We start from the raw sequence: 20720 nt of genomic DNA, 5'->3' as shown, positions 1-20720 counted from the left end.
ACATCATTAGGAGTTTTGATTATTGCTCATAGTTTGCAGTCATCTGCAAACTTTGTTAGCCAAAGACCATCTGTGTTAGCCTGTACTTCAGAGAAGTAGATACCAAACAGGAGAAGACCCAGGACTGAACCCTATGGTACTCCACTTGTCACTGGTCTAAGGTCAGATTTGGAATATGCTTTTTTCATAGTGTGGGTTCTGTCAGTGAGCCAGTTGGCAACCCATCTTGTGACATAGGAATTTATACCTAGTTTAGTGAGTTTATCGATAATTCCAGAGTGGGGGATGGTGTTGAAAGCCTTGGCAAGATCAACATAGGCTGTGTGAACCACCTTACCTCAGTCTACAGCTTTGGTGACTGCTTCAAAGAAGTCCATCAGGTTTAGGAGACATGATCTGCCTTTTACAGACCAAACTGGGTGGGGTCCAGGGTTTGGTGTTCACCAATGTCTTTGTTTATAAGTTCCATGATGATACTTTCCATGGCCTTGCAGAACAGGCCCATCAAGCTAATGGGGTGGAAGTTCCCGGGGTCCTTGGTGGCTCCTTTTTTGTGGAGTGGTATAACCATCACTGTGCGCCATTCAGTGGGCATAAATCCTGAGGTGAGGCTATGACTGAACAAGGTACTTAGGTGGGGTGCCAGTTCGCTCTGTAGTTCATGTAGAATGCAGCCTGGGATGTTGTCAGGTCCCATGGATGCTGAGTTCTTGGCTTTAGAGAGTGTTTTTTTTTTCCTGTGCAGCCATGATTACAGGAACTTTGCATTCTTCAGGTATAGAGATGGGCCCTTTAGAGGGTGAGAGTGGGGTAAAGTTAGCATTGAACCTATCTGCCAGGATGTTGGCAATATCAGTTGTTTCTGTAAATTTACTGCCATTGTGCTGTAACTGAGAGCGGATCTGAGTGTTGCCATTGAGATTCTTGACATAGCTATAGAATGATTTGTGGTTGTCTTTACAATCAGTGGCAATTTTGTTTTCCTAACTAGCTTTGGAGGATTTTATGAGGGATCTCAGCTTCTTACTGAGGCTGACCAGGGAATTCCTCCAATCATGGGATTTTACTCTTTTTTGCAACAGTTTCTTTCTCCTGTTGTAATGTTTGCTTATGGCAGAGGAACACCAGATTGGCTTCATTTTTTGAAGGATAGAATCTTAGTTCTGTTAAGGATAGCATGATCCATGCACTTGTGTAAGTGCTTATAAAGTGCAATTGTGTAGGATTCCGCAGTAGTACCTCTATTGTCCATCTACATGGGTGTCGTGAAGTTTGCCACTTCTGTCTTAAGAAGCGTGAAGTTGACTTTAGAGAAATTTTTTATGGTAGTTTCCCTAATGGGGAGTGGGAACGGGATATGGATGTCTAGGATGATTAGCTTGTGGTCGGATCTGACCAATGAGGAATTGACCTTTGGTGTGGAACACCGGTCACCCATGTTGGTAATGACCAAGTCTAGGATACTGCTGCCCCTGGTGGGGGTGTGGATAAGTTGATCCAAGGCTTTGGAATTTATGAATTTCAGAAAACATTGAGCAAAAGAGTTGGTACATGAGTAGTTTTCCCAGTTAATGGTGGGGTAGTTGAAATTACCCATTATTAGGGTGTTGGTTTGTACCCTATTATTTTCCAGTGTATCTAGAAATGAGGAGTGGGAATCCTGGGGCATGGTGGGGGATCTGTAGCAAGCTACAATTTGGATTTCAGTCTTGCCCAGAGTTAGTTGCACTTGGATAATCTCAGATGCATTATGCTGAGCAGCAAGCCTGGAGGTGTGGATATCTTTAATGAGTATGGACACGTCTCCACCTTTAGTGTTTCTGTCCAGGTTAGGTGGCCGAAAGGTGTGGTGTGAATTATAGCCCGGTAATGCAGGGGTGCTCCCTGGAGCCTTGAACCAGGTCTCTGTTACTGTACAGATGTCGATGTTCTCCCTTTTAAGGAGTGCCCTGAGTGAGTGCATTTTGAGGTTTAGACTTCTAGCATTAAGTAGCATTACTCTCAGATTTTGCTTGCTTGTACCTGTTACAGTGGTGAATTTGTCATTTGAACCTTGCCTATAAAAGGCACTATAGGGGTGGCAAGAGCCTTAGCCAGTATCCGGAATCCCAAGGGTGACAGTTGCAGGCCATCTCTGGCAAAGCATCGTGGTCTGTCGATCATGTGATCCCAGGCAGACAGATACTGGATCCACTTAGAATGGCAGTAGAAGCTTAGCTAATTGTTGAAGTCAATCATTTTGTCCTTGTACTGTGGTATCATTCTGGGTGATGGCAGAATGCTACTCAGGGCTAGGGTCATACCTGTCTGGGCTACAAGATCAGAGGCACTTACATTGAGCTGGTATCTGGTCTACAGCTAAGGACCATGATAGAGACAGCGCAGAATGAAATGATGAGTGCAGTGTTATACCCAGCCTATGCAAGGCAATGCATGGAGTGGTCACAATGTGTTCCAGATAGTACCATATCCATGCAGGTTAGAGGTGGGTAGAGCACAGTCACCATCACTTGTGCATTTGTTGGGAGAGTGTGACAGCCAACAAGAACACAATCCTATAAGGTAGAATGACAAGAGATAGAACTGATAGCAATGCACTTTGGTAGCTAGTTGTGGCAAGTCAGAGATCACATCTTCTAGTGACAGGGTGGATGTGTTGTGTTGTGAACATTGTCAGTGTGTATTGTGGTGGCCTGCAGTCTCAGGGTTGCATGCAGTCCATGGTAGGGAATGCAGAGAAATATGGCAACATGTGCATGCACACTGGTGGGGTGTGCCATGTCAGGATCCAATTGATGTTTGTTGGCCATGACCTTGATGGCAGCCAAAAGTAAGCACTGAGCTCCATCTGCCCACAAAAGATATTGAAGCTGTAGAACCATGCAAGCATATGGCTGTTGAGGTGTTTCAGATATGATATGTTTAGAGCACTGGCACCCACAGCTTTGAGACTAGTCATAGTTATGAGTGGTGAGCTGTGTGGCCACTGATGTCAATGTTGCCATCTCAGGAATGGTCTGTGTCTTTGGGGTATGCTCAGCATGGGAACAAGCACCTGATATGCAGACCTTCCCACACGCATGGATAGTACTGACTGCAGAGACACACCAGGATGCAGTTGTAACATGCCTCATAGAAGCACCTATGGAGTCAATGTCTGCCACTGGCTACCTCAGCAACTTCTCTGCATGTTACAGAGTAGGAGTTGCACACAATTACACATGGCATACAGGTGTAGTTTGTCATCATACAGACCATTTGACTTACCATCTAAAAATGCCATCCATAACAGCTTTATGTGCTTGGATCACTACTGGCGCAGAAGCTTATTTAAGTTTGTCCATGTCAGTGGCAGACTTGAAGGTGTGACAGTAAGGACAGCACCAAAATCCACTGTGCCTCTCCCCTATATAAGCACACATCCGAGATTGTGTGGCTCACAGATGTTGTGTCTGGTCAAGACTCCTGTGCAGCCTTAGCAAGACTCACAATTACAGGACATCTGCCACTGATGAAGATGGTTCAGTTTGCACCATCACAAAGGTCACAGGTGCAGGGGATGTAGTGTCCTTGTGTGATCAAGCCGTGCTGCTATCATGGATGTACTATCCTATTGTGCTGGGTCATCCACAATTATTAACTTTGAAATCATAAACACAATAAACTATTGGCTGACTAAAACATATAGTTGTGTAAAATCTTACCATAACTATAAATGTCCATGCCTTCACTGCTGCAGTGTTCTAAACGTTCAGGGATACCCTGTCATGGAAGCCTGTCAGCTGGCCAATATACCAAAGACTTGCTGTTGCTTTTAAAGGTAAGCCTGAACATCTTCCAAATGCTCCTTTTTGTAGAGTAGGGCATAAAGGTGATGGTCAGGCCTACCATAAACAGAAATGATTGCCTCAGTAGGAACACCAGTCCAATAAATCCAATAGGTAACCTGTACATCCAGGAAAGCAAAGGACTAGGGTGATGGAGGGAGGGAGCAAATACTGCAGCAGTAAAGGCAAGGACATCTGCTGTTACGAGAAGATTTTAAGCAACCATCTGTACTATGTCGTTACATTCACTGCTGTAGTATTCTTAACATTTGGGGGAGTGCCAAAGCTCAAGAAGAAATATGGGAGGGGGGTGGAGAAGAAGATTCCCCTAAAAAACCCTGGAGAATGCCACTAGCAAAACTGGCCCTAGTTCTAGCGATACCATCCAGCTTGTAGTGCTTAGTAAAGATGTATGCAGAAGACCAGGTAGCTGCTTCAACAATAGAATTAGTATCTAAGCCCTTGGAAAAAGCACCAGAAGAAGCTACTGCTCTAGTAGACTGAGCCTTGACTGAAGAAGAAAGGATCTTGCCATGAAATGTTTAACAAAAGGAAGTAGCGTTAGAAATCCAAGAATAAATAGTTTGCTTGGATACAGATAGACCCAAAGATCTAGGATGAAAAGAAACTAACAACTGATCAGAAGGTGTGATCCATATAAATTCTGAGTTGCCTATGCAACAACCTCTCACTGTCAGATTGCAGAGAGGGGAAAAAAAGTAGACTGATTAAGGGAAAGCCGATTAACCACCTTAGGCATAAAAGAAAGGACACCCTGTCCTAATGAAAGATCAAAAAAGGAGGACAAGCCATAAGAGCCTGCAGCCCAGACACCCATCTGGTAGAAGTAAGAGCCAACAACAGAACAGTCTTCCAAGAACAATGTTGCAATCATGTTTAAGCAGCAAGCTCAAAAGGAGCCTGAGTCAACTTCTCCAAAATGGAATTAAGATCACAGGGAGGAGGAACAGGCTTCTTGTGAGGTCTAATATTAAGGACCCCTTTTAGAAAATGTTTAATCTTGAATCTAGAAGCTAAAGGAGGAGATAAAGGCAGACAATCAGAGATAACTGTAAAGTGGGCCTAAAAGAACAATAAGCCAAACCAGCACTGAGCAACTCACACACATAAGAGAGAACCAAAGCAACATCCATGGGTAAGTGTGTCCAATGTATGAGAGAGACACCAAATATAAAACCGCTTCCATGTGGATAAGTAGGATTTCCCAGTAGTAGGTTTCCTGGCCTCCTGCAGGACTTGGAGCATGTTGTCAGAAAAAAAAGTGTCTGCGAGGAATCAAAATCCTATCACTCACAGCATCAGTTGAATCATGGACAGGTGGTGATGGATGAGAGATCCCTTGACTTGTGTGACTAAATCCACCCTGTGAGGTAACTTGTGATGATTGCCCCTGGTAAGCTGCAGAAGCAAAGGGAACAAGTATTGTTGTGGCTAAAAGGGATTCACCATCAATGTTTTGGGAGCATCCTGTTGAATCTTTAATATCACTTTCAGAATGACAGAAAGGGGAGGGAATGCATAAAGAAACATCCCCTTCCAAGAAAATGAGAGGGCATCCACCTTCCATACCAGATGACCTAGGACTCTGGCACAAAACAGAGAAAGTTGTCTGTTCAGAGCGGAGGCAAAATGATCCACTTGAGGAGTACCCCACTGGTGAATAACTTCCAGAGACACATCCCTGTGAAGTATCCATTCATGGGACTGAGTTAAGGACCTGCTAAGAGTGTCTGCCATAACGTTCTGACTTGACGGGATATAAACTGCCTGAAGAGTCACTTGACAAGATTACATACCAAAAGTGCCAACCAATAAAGAAGGTAAGATCTCATTGCTCCCTGTTTGTTGATATACCACATCGCTGTGATATTGTCTGTGAAGACTTTGAGAGTCTCCGTAGAGAAAAGAGGATGAAAGGCCTAAAGGGCCAATAGAAGAGCTCTCATCTCTTTGACATTTATGTCCTCCTTCTGCTGGTGAGGCAAACTACATCCCCTGTACCTTTAGGGATCCTAAAGTCACCCCAAACTCAAGTCTGAAGCATCTGTGAACAATTCCAGAGAGGAAAGAGGTGGCTAAAAAGGGATCCCTGAGTAGCCTTAGCAGGAGGAACCCATTTGCCACTCTTCCTGCCTTTAGTAGAAGAGCGGGAAAGCCTATGAAGAAAGGCAGGCTAAGCAGGATAGTTTTAGCAATTCAGGCAAAGGAGAAATAAATACATGTTTATGCTCCTGTAAAGCCTTATCCTTATCATGAAGGGACTTAAAGAAACCAGCAGCAGCTTCCTCAAAAATGTTTAGAATCCAGGGGAGCATCCATCAACTTAGCTTTAATATCATCAGGCAGAGGCTAGAGCCTAAGCCAAGAATATCTCCTCATCACTGAACTAAAAACTGCAGCCCTAGAAGAGGGCATCTGCAGCATCCTAACTACATTTAATAGAATGATGACTGACTTGAGAGAAAGTCCCTAGCAAGGAGAGAACAGAAGTTTTACCCTCAGACTCAGGAGAATCAGAAATAAGTTGACAGGCCTTAGAGAGAAGAGTCAACACATATCTAGATATATGGGTCTGATAATTAACAGCCCTAAAACCAATTTTAGCAGAAGTATAAACCTTCTTACTCAGCCATTTCATAGTTCTGCAATTTTTGTCAGAAAGCAATAACTTGGGTGAAGGAGGCAATTAAGATGGCTTACCAGAGGCTACAGAGACCAGAGAATGGTCAGTAGCAGTGCATTTATACAAAAAGAAACAATCATCAGGCACCCTATAAAACCTATCAGGCTTCTTGGGAGCGGGGGGGGGGGCAGAGAATAAGTCACCTGACAAGTATTGGAAAAAAACATCCAGCAAAGCAACCAAACAGGAGTAATAGTCACAGATTTAGGAGGCTTCAACTGTAACAACTCACAAGTACCTCTTATAGATATCAGGGACCTGAGCACAATACCACTTCTGACTTATTCACAGAAGAATCCTGTTCTCTAGGCCTTTTAAGGAGAGTAGAGGACCAATGGAGGAGCATGAACTGAAACCCCTTGAGGAGACTTTAAGGACATTAAAGCAGTAAACAGCCCCTGAGTGAAGGCCTGGCATTCACTTTGAGGATCCCTAGAAGCAGAATAAATATGTGTAATTTATTTTTTTTTCTTTTTCAAGGGAACATCCCCTCCACAATTCTGAGAAGGCTCAGACCCAGGACGGTAGGCAAGAACCATAGTAGGAACTTCTTCCCCAACTAAAATCTGTGGAGCTCTCTTAGGATCCTCAGAAAGAAAATCAATTGTGGTTTCCCCTAAATGTCCAAGATGGATGCCTGAAAAGCATCTTCAGATGTGCTGCCAGTCAGATCCTCACTGGCCTCCAACATAGTCGCTGTAGAGAAATCTGACAACACAGCTGGGTGAGCCTCCAGGTTTGTAACAACCTTGGGAGAAACACCTGGCAGTGACTGGACAGTGGAAGATTCCAATCCTACCTTTTTCACCTTTTTCTTCCCTAATGGCCAACCCTCAAGGTGGGAGATTCCTTCCATTGTATTTTTAGCAAGAAGCTTAAGATGCTGGTTATCAAGATACAAGGAAAGGGAAGAATGTCTACTGTAAAGGGTTTTGGAATGAATGCTTGACAAATTTAACAAGGCATATGGTCATGAGACACTCCTAGACAGAAAAAGGCACTTACTGTGGTGGTCTTTATGGGTAATCTGTCTCCCACACTGGCATTTACCCTTCCTGGATGACATTAACCACAAGGAGCACAAAAAAAGCACAAAAAACAAAACAAAACAACAAAAAAAAAACAACAAAAACAATGGGCCACTTATCTGCACTGTAAACAGGTGTAGGTAATCAGAAATGACAAAAAAAAAAATGGACTGAGAATTCCACTTTTTAATACAAATGCTCTTAAAAACTAAGTGTTTTTGCCATTAACAAATGGCTTCTTCAGAGTTAATAAGAGTTGACTACATCACATCATGTATATTTTAAAACACATATTGATCATCCAATCATTTAGCCCCACTCATAAATATTTAATTAGTATCAAAACACAGACTCCCCTTTCTAAAGTAACAAACATTTCCCATCTAAATAAATTAGCGATGTCTAAAAATTCCTTACCACAAAGCATGCACAATAACTAGCTCGACCTTCGGAAATATGTTTAAAATAAATAATAATGTATTTGTATTAAAAACATGTATAGTACATCATATCATGTATGTGCAAAAATACAAATACAATTTTACATAAACACTGCATCCTTAATTATGAAAAACTTTATCAAAATATATAAATTATAAGTTGCCATCATAATAGTACTTAAATATTAAATTTCATTATCCTCTTTGTTTTAATATTGGCATAACAGATATATTTTCATTCAATCCGGGGGGACACATTGCATTTAATTTGATTTGCCATTTATATTCAAGTTTTTCTACCCTAAGTTTATTGGGTCTTTATTAGAACATCGAAGTTTTAAAACAATTTTCTAATATCGACCCATTTTAATCAAACGCTAAAAATAGCTAAGCTGTAGAACACCAAATTCTTTCCTAGGGAAAGAATTCAGTTGGCTGGTTCTGTAGCATCACTATTTTCAGTGCTGTGGTGGAGATTAATGGGTCGGGTTCGGATAAGTGTGCGATTGTAAGGTTGTTAGGATTAGGGCGCGGGTTCGGTGAGTTAGGGTTAGGGCACTGTTAGGTATGTTAGGGTTAAGGCATGGGTTAGGTGAATTAGGTTTATGGGTGGGTTAAGTGAGTTAGGGTTAGGGCGCGGGTTAGGTGAGTGTGCGACAGTGACGGATCTTAGGATTAGGGTTTGGGTTAAGGTAAGTGGATATATAGTAGTGTATGTATAGTTTAGTGTAGGGTTATTTGTAGTATCATAAGTGTATGTGTGTGTATTGATTTTTTTTCAGTTGTGCTTGTGTTCTGTGTATGTCTTTCTGAATAGCAAATTTTTCCCAATGAAAAAAATTGCTGTTCTGAATGTTCAATATTATGTGGTTTAGATATTTTAGGTTTGATGAAATAGCGTTCGCTATTTTCATCTTTCGGTAAAATGATATAAACGCAGTTTTTCACCCCCTTTTCACTTGGAATCACTCTATCAAGTACAAAGAAGGTACATTTCTTGTAGTTAGGACATGTAGTGCTATGGATAAACAGGCCATTGTGTACATCTTTGTTCTTAATCACCCTAAGGTATTCAGCTATCCTGTCTTTAAGTCTCCTTATAGTTTTTCCCATGTAAAAACCTGGCAGGTGCTACAACTAGCCAGATACACTAGCATATTTGACACCTGCCAGGACATAGTATGGACCTATTATACCCAGCTACTGTCACATATGGACCATCATAAATATACTGGCAATACTTGCAAGCCCCACATTTGTACATAACTGAGTGTATATTTCTAGAAATTGACCTCTCTAAAATATATTTAATAGCAAAGCACACCACCACAAATTAGCCTTATAGGTACCTGGATTCCATGGCCCTTTTTTCCCCTACAAAGATTCCCAATACTATTCTAGATGTCTGTCAGTTGTCAATCTCTCTCCAGCTATTGTGAATCGAATCTTGAGGCAATGTTACAACTGCCTCATGTACAACAACCCTCCTCCTCCCAACAAATTCCAACACTTGTGAGAGATGCAACCATATAGCCATACTGGAGGCTAAGCTCTCTCAACTCAGTACTGGCATAACCAGTCAGGAGGAGGAGGACACCACACTCACTACAATTCCAATCTCACATAGACCTACCACGACAGCAAACCAAACACATAAGCATACAAAAACAATACTGAGGCTCTAAATAAAAATCTGCCTAAGCAGCAGAGACCTCCAAAGCAGACACCCAAGCAACCGCTACCCCAAAACAAAACTCGTGCAACACATAGCTCACAAAGCCAGTGTGCCAAACAGTCACAGCCCTTAAGGCTAAACAACACACCTGATACACTTGTAATAGGAGACTCTATCGTCAGGCACACTGACATCCCGCTCACCAGGCTGAACAAGGAGAAGGTCATGGTGAGTTGCCTGTCGGGCGCTAGGATCCGCCACATAACGCAAGCACTCAGGTCACTTCAAGGCAAGTACAAATATGACTCAGTCATTATCCATGCTGGTGTGAATGACCTGAGCGTACGACCTCCTGGACTACATGAAAAGAGACATAGAGGAGCTCTCTGAGCATGTAGCCCAAGCCGGTATGACCCTGACCTTGAGTAGCATCTTAACCTCACCAAGAATGATGCCACAATATGAAGACAAGATGATCAATTTCAACAATTGGCTTAAGTATTGGTGTCATTCAAAGGGGATCCAATGCCTGTCAGCCTGGGATGACATGCTTGACAAGCCACGATGAGGATGGCTGTCACCCCTGGGCTTTTGGATATTGGCAAAGGCTCTTGCTATCCCCATAGTACCTTTTTTAGGCAAGGCTCAAAAGACAAACCCACCTCCATAGGTATCACAAGGGATAAGAAACTAAGAGTAATGCTACTCAATGCCAGAAGTCTAAACCTCAAGATGCACGCACTCAAAACTCTCCTTAGCATGGAGAACATCGATATCTGTGCAGTAACAGAAACCTGGTTCAAGGCTCCCGAGAGCATCCCAGCACTACCAGGTAATACCTCATACCATGCTTTTCGGCCCCAAAACTTGGACCGTACTACAAAAGGAGTGGGAGTATCAATATTTGTCAAAGATACCCACACCTCCAGGTTGGTGGCACAGCACAAAGCATCAGAGACTATCCATGTGCAACTAACAGTGGGTAAAACTGCCTTCTAGTTTATAGCCTGCTACAGACCACCCTACCAAACCCAGGGACCCCACTCGGCCTTCTTGAGAATACTGGAAAATCTGAAGGTCTCTCCAAACACCATTATATTGGGCGACTTCAACTACCCAAACATAGACTGGGAGCATTATTCTAGCTCCAACACCCTAGCCCAAAGGTTCCTAGAATTTATAAACTCAAATGCTATGGAACAACTTGTTACCACTCCCACAAGAGGGGAAAACATACTGGACCTGATCATCACCAACATGGGGACTCTATGCTCCAGACCAGAAGTATATCCCTCACTGGTAAGATCAGACCACAAACTAATCTCACTGGATATTCACATCCCAACTCCACCCCCTGCCCTGAAAGCCACAGTGAAAAACTTCTCTAAAGCAAATTTCACAATCCTCAAAACCTAGGTGGAATCCTTCAAAGCCCCCGGGCCTGTGAAAAATATGGCCCAGACCGCAGAATCCTTTATAAACGCATTCTATGAACACCTTCAGGAATGCATGGATCATGCAATCCCAAATAAAACCAAGACCCAATCCTCCAAAGGCAGACGTCCTGTCTGGTGGACCCCAGCCTTAAACAAACTATACAATAGAAGGAGGAAGCTACTACATGATAGAGCAAAATCCCAAAAAGGGAAGGCATCTCTGATCAGTATTAGCAAAAACTATGGGCACTCATAAAATCGTCTAAGGCCAGCTTCGAGAGACAAATTGCACAGGACACTAAGGATAATCACAAGGCTTTCTTTAGTTATGTTAGGAACCTGGGTGGGAATTCCCAGATATGCTCAGAATTAGTCCAAAATGACAAAAAATACACCGAACCCACAGACATTGCCAAAATCCTAGCTGACAGGTTCAGCGCAAACTCCCCCCCCTCCCCACCAAAAGGGCAAATATTTATCCCAGCAGAGTGCTGCCTTCCTGACATCTCAGATGCTCAGGTAAGAGCTGCCTTCTCCAAAGCAAAAAACACAGCATCAATGGGACCAGATGGTGTCCCGGGCTGCGTCCTACATGAACTGCAAGAAGAGCTAAACCCAAACATAAAATTACTGTTCACTCTCAGCCTTACTACAGGATATGTACCCAAAGAGTGGTGTACAGCAACAGTGGTCCCTCTCCACAAAGGTGGTGTCTCAATGGATCCTGGAAACTATCACCCCATAAGCCTGACTAGCTTGGTCTGCAAAGCTATGGAAAGGATCATCATGGACCTCATAAATAAAGATATTGGGGACCTACAGACACTGGATCCTACCCAGTTTGGCTTTGTTAAGGGCAGATACTGCTTCTTAAACCTGGTTGATTTCTTTGAAACAGTCACCAAGGCCATTGACGAGGGGAAGGTGGTCCGCACAGCCTACCTGGACCTCGCAAAAGCCTTCGATACAATACCCCACTCGGGAATTATAGATAAGCTCACCAGCTTAAATATAAACCCCTATGTCACTACATGGGTTGCAAACTGGCTCAAGGACAGAACCCACATGGTTAGAATTGCTGGAGCCATGTCAGACTCCAAACCAGTTACAAGTGGCGTCCCCCAAGGCTCAGTCCTGGGACCTCTCTTGTTCGGTATATATTTCTCGGAGGTACAGATCAACATGGAAGGACTGTGGCTGACTAAGTTCGCAGATGACTGCAAACTGAATCGACTCTCCAGCCGACACAAGCATCCTCCAAAAGGGCCTCATAGAAACAGACAACTGGTGCCAGAGCCATGGCCTCAAGCTAAATGCCAAAAAGTGTATAGTCATCCCCTTTGGCAAAAACAGTGCCACATAGGTGGTAATCCATTAAGTACAGAAGAAGTAATTAGGGACCTGGGGACCCAAGTTGATAGCAATCTCTCATTTGACACCAAAGTGGTTAGAAAATATTTTATATAGCCCACCTAATCATGAAGGGATTCACATCTAGATCGGGGGGCATCGTCTTTACTCATCCCTCATCAGGCCCATAATTTTGGGATGTACCTTACCAGACACCTGCAGCAACTGGAAAGACCCCAAAAGTACCTCACCAAGAGGATCATAGGGCTCAAACAGATGCCATATGCTGCCCAGTTAAAGAAACTCCAGCTCTACTCAGTGGCATACTGCCTGCTCAGGCGAAGCGATCTGTGCCTGACGATAAAGCCATGTCCAACCCAGAATTAATGGACATGCTGCACCTCAGAAAATCCAAATCCCACGCTTGAGAGACTTGAACCTCAGCAATGAAATAAATATGACATGCTGGAGGGACAGATTCATAACCCAGAGGCTCCCTTCACTCTGGAATAAAATCCCAGTCCAGGTTAGGCAGAGTCCCTCATTGACTCTCTTCAAGAGGAATCTTGATGAGTGAATGGGAGATCGTAGCTTTACCCCGGGTATCACTTCTGTGTCACTGTTAGACAGAGGCAGAGCATACTAACCTCGAAAAAGGGCATAGCAAAATTCATTTAAAATGGGTGGTGAAAGCCAAACACACTCTGGCTAGGCTTATAAATGCCCTAGGGCAGATAGCCTAGTATGAACCTATGAACCTATAAACCTATTATATCTCAAAATAAGGGCATCTGATTTATGAGGTTCAACTTTCTTCTCAGGCACTTGGTTTACTCCCCATAGAATCAGGGGAAGGACAAGTTTCTCTTCCTTTGCACTTCATTTCTCACCTCCAAAAGTAATTTAAGTGGGTATCCGCTGTCCAAAAACATACCTATTAGGACATAAATGTCTTTTTAATATGTAGTGTTGTCACTGATTAAACATGACAACCTAACCATTTGGCTTTTAATAATACTTTTACGCTGGTGGAAAGGATGACAACTTTGATAATGTAATAATGAATCATTATATGTTTCTTTGCTAAATATATGACTCTGTATACCTGCCAGCGTTTTTGTGAGATGGTTGTCAAGAAAATCTATCATTTCAGAATTCCAACTACTAGTAAATGTGAAAAAAGAGGTAGTCGTGTTTAAATATTCTACAAATTGCTTGGCATCTTTTTCTTCACCACCCCACAGTATTAATATATCCTCCAAAAACGATTATATAAAACTATGTGGTCACTAAAAGGAGACTGAAATATATACTTTTCTTCCCAATACAAAAGAACCAAATTGGCAAACCAGGGGCACACTTTGACCCCATGGTTACTCCGATGTCTGATGGAATATTTCACCCTCAAAACTCAAATAATTATTCTTTAGTACAATTTCCATTAAGTCAACTAATATATTGAAACCAGTGGAATAACCGTATGAACAGTACCAAATAAATTCCAGCAAATACGGTCCAGGCGACACAGGAAGATGGTAATAAAACAGTCTTTTTTATTCAAAATTCATCACAAGCACTTTCACCCTGACTCAATTGCAGGTCTTTTTCAGGTACAAAGCAAACACAAAATACTCCTCCTGTTTAACTTCCCCTAGATAAAAAGTGCGCCAAAACTTTTAAAGCTATATTACACTAATTACATTTACATCATAAAATGTTCACAAAATGCATAGTAAAATCCCTTCCTAACAATCAACGTAAGTACACATAAAAAACTTATAAAAAACAGTTTTATACAAATTGAAATATACACATATTACTAAACATTGTCCCCCAATATCAAAATCAAAAGACATACTGGGAAAAACCCACTAATTAGAAATACATCAAAACTTCTCAGACCTCCTAACCAGATATGGTTTAATGGAAATATGGTCATTTAATCCTGGAGGTTGGGTTGCGTTTAATTTTAATTGCCAGTAAGTCTCCCTACAACAAAGCCAATTCACCCAATCCCCACCCCTTGGGTCTATTTGAACTTGTTCCAAGATGCCAAAAAGAAACCCAGGGTGAGTTGCTTCTGTATGTAAGTGTCTATACAATGCACTATTCGACTTTAATATGATTGGCCACCTCCACTAGGGGGCTTCAGATAGTTTCCTAAGCCACTTTTAACACAGTAGAAAACTGGCTCCTTAATAAGTGGTTCATATTAAATCTGAACAAAACAAAACTATTGCTTTTCTCTCCCAGCAGTAGACGCCCCTTACCAGCCTTTCCTATTTGATCTAACAATGGGACCACCATTTTCCCTGACCCCTCTACCAAACTCTTAGGAGTAATATCTTATTTCCATCCCATAGCCATCCTTTCCCCTCTCTCTAAACCCCTTGAAAAATGCATCCACCTTCAGCTCTTGCCATTCCTTACCAAACACCAGCTACTCTCTCCTACCAAACACGGCTTCCAGCCAGGACATAGTACCAACACCGCCCTTCTTTGCTTCCTACATACTGTCAATTTAGCCAGTGACTCCAGTAATTTAGTATCCTCAGTTCTGTTGGACTTATCTAAAGCTTTTGATACCATCTCCCACACCCACCTTCTAAATCATCTGTCTAATCTCAATCTCTCCAACAAAACTCTCTCCTGGTTTTCCAGCTATCTTTCTGACAGGTCCCAGGCTGTCAAATGGGGCCAGGGCACCTCCACCTTCCATCCTACCCCCACTGGAGTACCCCAAGGATCCATACTTGGCCCAGTTCTATTCAACATCTTTATTAATGACTTTTACAAGGCCATACCCAATACTAAAATTGTTCAATATGCTGACAATTCTACTTTGATCTGCGGCGCCTCCAACTTAACAGATCTCCAACTACTGACACAAACAGCCTTCTCTACTACCGAAAACTGGATGCTCCAAAATCACCTCTCATTAAATGCTAACAAAACTAAAATCCTTCTATTCTCTCCTTCTAAGTCCTCCCATATTGATAAAAACTCATTCCAAATAATCAGCCATAACAACTCCATTTTAGAGGTCGTTCCCTCTGCCAAATTTCTTGATGTAACTATTGATGAACGCCTAAAATTTAATACTCACATCCAGCTTAACATAAAGAAAACCCACATAAAACTCGGCCTACTTTATAGAAATGACCACTTCCTCTCTCCTGCTACCAGACTAACTCTCGCTACTACTTATCTCCTTCCCTCTCTACTGTATGGCGGCCCTCTGCTTACTAATTTATCCTCCTCACTATCCTCCAAACTAGAAGTATGTTACAATAAAATCTCCAGATTTGCTACCAAAGCCAAATCTTCCTCTCATCACTGTTTCTCCCTTCACTCATTAAACTGGCTTGAACTCCATAACCAACTTGTCTTTCTCCAAATGACAACTGCCTATAGACTACTATTCCAACCTACCAAGTGCCCTGCGCTATCCAATATCCTACAAATACTCCCCATAGAACACTTAGATCTACCCACCAAAACCTAATCACCATCCACAAACCCAAGTGCCCATTTGGTCAACTTCTGCTTTCCTTCACCTTAGCCAAAAATGGAATGCTTTCCCTCCACTCTTAGGACCTGCGATAACCTCGAAAACTTTAAAAATCTTCTTCATTCTCACCTTTACTCAAACAGGAAATGCAGCAGTACTCTTCACCCTATACCTCTCAAGGTCTCCTCCACTTTTACTCCTGGTTAACCTCTCAACTAGCTAACCTTGCTCATTTGCATTACGTATATATAACCATACTGTAAATTCTAGCCTCAAGGCCATTTGCCTGTTTTTTACACCTAAACAAAATTGTAATTGTTTGTTTCTTTATGAATGCTACCTGCTTATTTGTCAGTTATGCAAAGTTTCTTAGTAATTATTCATGTAACTATGTATTGTTGGAGCTTTTCTCCCTGGGCCTTCACTGAAAATGGGCTCCCTGAGCCCAGTGGACCTCCCCAGTCATCAAACTGGAATAAATAATAAATAAATAATAAATAATAATAACCTCATGTTTTATTTACACATTAATCAAACTATTAAAACTGTCAATAAAAAAACTTGGATCTCTCTATAGGATTAAACCCTACCTAACTCCATTAGTTAGAACTGTCATTGACCAAACACACCTTCTCTCCACCCTCCTTTATGCTTCACCTTTATTTACAAACTTGAGTAAGACTAAACTTAATAAACTATCTACTTGCTATAACATTGCCAGATTCGCCACTGGTACAGCTTACCGAACCCATCACCTAAACTCTCTAGGGTAGCTTGAAGTACCTAATCTACTTCAGGTCAATCGACTAATAGTAGCTCACAAGATTCTCTATCAGCCTGCAAATATGCCTATACTTGTTAACCTTATCGCTCCCTACAGAAACCTTAGGGCACTATGCTCATCTGACAAACTCTTAGTTCAAACTTTCAAAGCTAACAACTTAGCTGGAGAATCACTGTTTGCCAACTCCATGGGCAAAACCTGGAACTTCTTTCCTGTTCACCTTACTTCAGAACTCTCTCCAACACAATTCAAGAAAAATATAATGTAGTACTTCAAACTGCACTGGCTTTGCCCATGCAAAAATCCGGATTAATTAATACCAAATACTCAGGTGCTAATACAGGGCATCTTCCTCCACTCTGACTGCATCCAAAGTGTTTGTCTATAATTTTATAACAATGTATTATATTGTTAGACTGATGGAGTATGATTCTATGCATGTTTGTATCATATACTGCACTGATCTTGACAAATGTTTTTACATGTTATATGTAACATACATCTTATATGTTGATCTTGACAAATGTTTTTTATATCCTATACATAATAGTCTTTGTATGTATGTCTGGAACTTTTCTCCCCAGGCCACCACTGAAAATGGACATGTATCCAGTCGGACTATCCCGGTCAACAAATTGAAAATAAAATAAATAAATAAATAAAGATTATGCCCTTCCTCTCTCCATCTGTCATTTATTATGGCTTATCTGAAATGTTTTCCTCTGCTTGCCATTTCACTTTGTCTGACTTTTCTACCTCCCTTTTCCACCCTATTTATATGATGAACTGGGCTGGCACTTTCCCATGCTGGCTTGAACTAAGCTATCTGATGGTGCATGAGCTGAAGTGATGCCATTCTTTGTTGCATGCATGAGTGTACATAGCTTTAGGTAGACCACTGCTTTTCATTTGTCATCTGACATGCTAGACACAAACCCTTTCATAAAAAATCTCTTCCACGGACCCACATAGAGTTGTTTGTCTCATCACAGCTTGACTACTTTATTATGCTGTCTTGTTTTTCAGACTACTAGTGCTATGCAAGTCCCAGCACATACCTGAGTACAGCAGGCCATGCCACATTGTGGACTGTTTGCTATTTGGTGATAGACTGTTATACAGTGCTTATCTATGAATCTTAGCCTTGATGTATTATTTATGCAGAACAAATTATTGATCAAACTCCTGTCACATTGTATGAAACTTCTGGAGAGTGTGACTGATAAATGGATACACAGAGTAGTAGAAAGTAAGATGGGAGATGAGCAGTTCAGATTTAGATCGGGATGCAACACAACTTACCTGATGTTTGTAGTGAGACAGATAGTTAAGATGAAGCTAGAGATGAGGAAAGAATCCAATTGGATATTCCTAGACTTGGAGAAAGCACATGACAAGGTCCCAAGAAAGCTGATTTGGGCAACAAAGTGGTGGTACAAAGTCCCAGAAACACTGATGGAATTAGCACAGAATATCTACAAAGACCCAATGACTCAAGTATGAACAGTATTCAGTCTCACAGAGGGGTTTCCAATGGGAATGGGTATGCACCAGGGGTCATCTCTGAGCCCACTGCTGTGGTGATGGACTACATTAGCAAACAGGTCAGAGTGGGACAGATCAACAAAGTTGCTGTAAGAAGACAATGTGACATTACAGGCAGACTCTGAGCAAGAACTTCAGAAAGGATAGGAGAATGGAATGCAAAACTGAAAACACATGGGATGAAACTAAGTACAGAGATGACAGTGGTAATGGTAAATTGGGGAAATCAGAAGAAGCTGAGAATTGAGGTAGAAGGGAAGATAGTGGAACAGGTTAATAGCTTCAAATATCCTGGAGGGGTGGTTGATGAGAAAGATAGTCTGAATGAAAAGGTCAAATTTAGAGTCAGTGGGGCTTCAGCCATCTGGCATAGAGTTTCAGGTGTAGTGTATGACAGAAGAATGCCAAAAAAGTTGAAAGTAAATTGTACAAAACAGTGGTGCAGCCAGTCTTACTGTATGGTACAGAAACTTGGGCAGTAAATGTGAAGCAGATGAGAAAGCTAGAGGTGATGTAAATGAAGTGCCTGAGAAGGGTGGGAGGATGCACATTGTGAGACAGATGAAGAAATGAGGACATAAGAGCAGAAACCAAAGTAGCTCCAATTGTAGAACAGATCATTGTGAACAGATTATGGGGTTTTGGCACATGTGCAGAAAAACAGAAGATGATCTGGTGAAGAAGATTTGCAATTGACAGGAAAAAGATAAGAGGAAAGGAGGCTGTCCAGCAAAGAGGTGGATTGATTGTGTGAGAGGAGATCTGCGATAGTCAGGCATAAGTATCAAAGAAGGCAGGAGTGTAGCATTGAATCGAGAGAGATGGCGACAGTTAACACGACTCACTGACCCCATGGAGAAAATGTGAAAAAGGGGGCTAATGATATGATGGTGATGATGATGGTGATGATGATAATGAAATTGTTCACTCTGGCAGAATTAGTACTTTACCAGTGCAGGCAACATTCACGTCTTCCAGATGGCTGCAAGTATTTTCTCCCACCAGCAGATTTTTACATTTGAATAAGGTATTTTCTGAGCCAGTACATGTGACATTGCTTAGCCAAATAATTTCAGTTGCTTCTTCAAATAAGTCATCACTGCTAGCCGGTACTGCATCTCCATAACCCAGCTGTCGACAGACAACATCGGCATTATTTATAATCCATGATGTATTGCAAACAGTTCCCCAGGAAAATGCAAAATAAACTTGAAGCCTTCCAGAATACAAAGAGGTGCCATTTATTAAGCGCACTGGCATTTCAAAATCTGTAAATGAATTTAAAACATGAAGGTGTAAGTAGCTGTTATTGTGCATTTATTTTTTATATGTATCTATTTTTACACGCCCATATTCTTAAATAAAAACATTGTCACTTAATTTACAGTTTTTGAATTTTAAATGACTGGCCTGACATATATATTCATATGTTAATACTAGGCTAACTGCACTTGTGGGCCATTTTAAGCCTATCCAGTTACCCCATTTGAGAATCAAACCCTGTACGCCAAACACCTTAACTGCCACTACTCAGTCAAAGATATACTATTTACTAGCCTTTATCCATTAGAATTTGTTACTTTTATTTACAAGACAGTGTTTGTATGCCGTTCCATTGTACTTTCTATGAAATGAACAAAGTTACATTACACCAAGAGGCATGACTGCTACCCTTATGAACGTCTGTATATCTAATCTGACAATGTTTGGTTTGATTTTTTTCGTGCGGTAAGCTATCTTCAACTGTTTACACATCTTCTGGTAGTTAATGGCTCTTAGAATAGATAACATAATGGAAACATTAAAAATCAATCAACCAATCATGTTCATTGTAAACTAGCATGGCATTATTGTAAACTAGCAGGGTAGCATGCATTTTTTTTTCCTTTGAGGCCCCTATGTCTAATATTCAGGAATATAGCTATGGAACACTATGCAATCAAGTAACAATTTCTGAATGTTGATGTGACATGCATCCACTTTACCAGAATATTTCAATGAGTGATTTCTGTCAAACATATAAAGATAGTAATTTAATGGCAGTAACTATATCAGTGAAAACATTTTACCAGAATAGGCAGACCTTTGACAAGCAGCAATTACATTTTTAAAAGCAAGGTCACTGATTATTGATGTTAAATAAAAACATTCAATTTCCATAATCTTAAACTCTTAAAAACATATTCCTGAGCAATAAAACTAATTTACAGTATCTAGCGTGATGCCACTATTACATTAACATGCTTCATTAAAACACAAAATAACAATGGATTCTTGCTGAATGTTGGTTAAAAGGTACATGAAAGAAAAACAGTAATGCAAGTAAGACATTTTGGTAAATCTAAGTCAAGATTCAGGAAGGTACTCTAGTGATCACCTGAAGGCTAAACCACACAACAAAGATTAGCCAAGATCATTTT

This window comes from Protopterus annectens, chromosome 2.part1 (assembly GCF_019279795.1).
Source record: "Protopterus annectens isolate FY-2018-M chromosome 2.part1, PAN1.0, whole genome shotgun sequence".
Classification (NCBI taxonomy): domain Eukaryota; kingdom Metazoa; phylum Chordata; order Ceratodontiformes; family Protopteridae; genus Protopterus; species Protopterus annectens.
Note: the sequence above shows the minus strand (reverse complement) of the source record.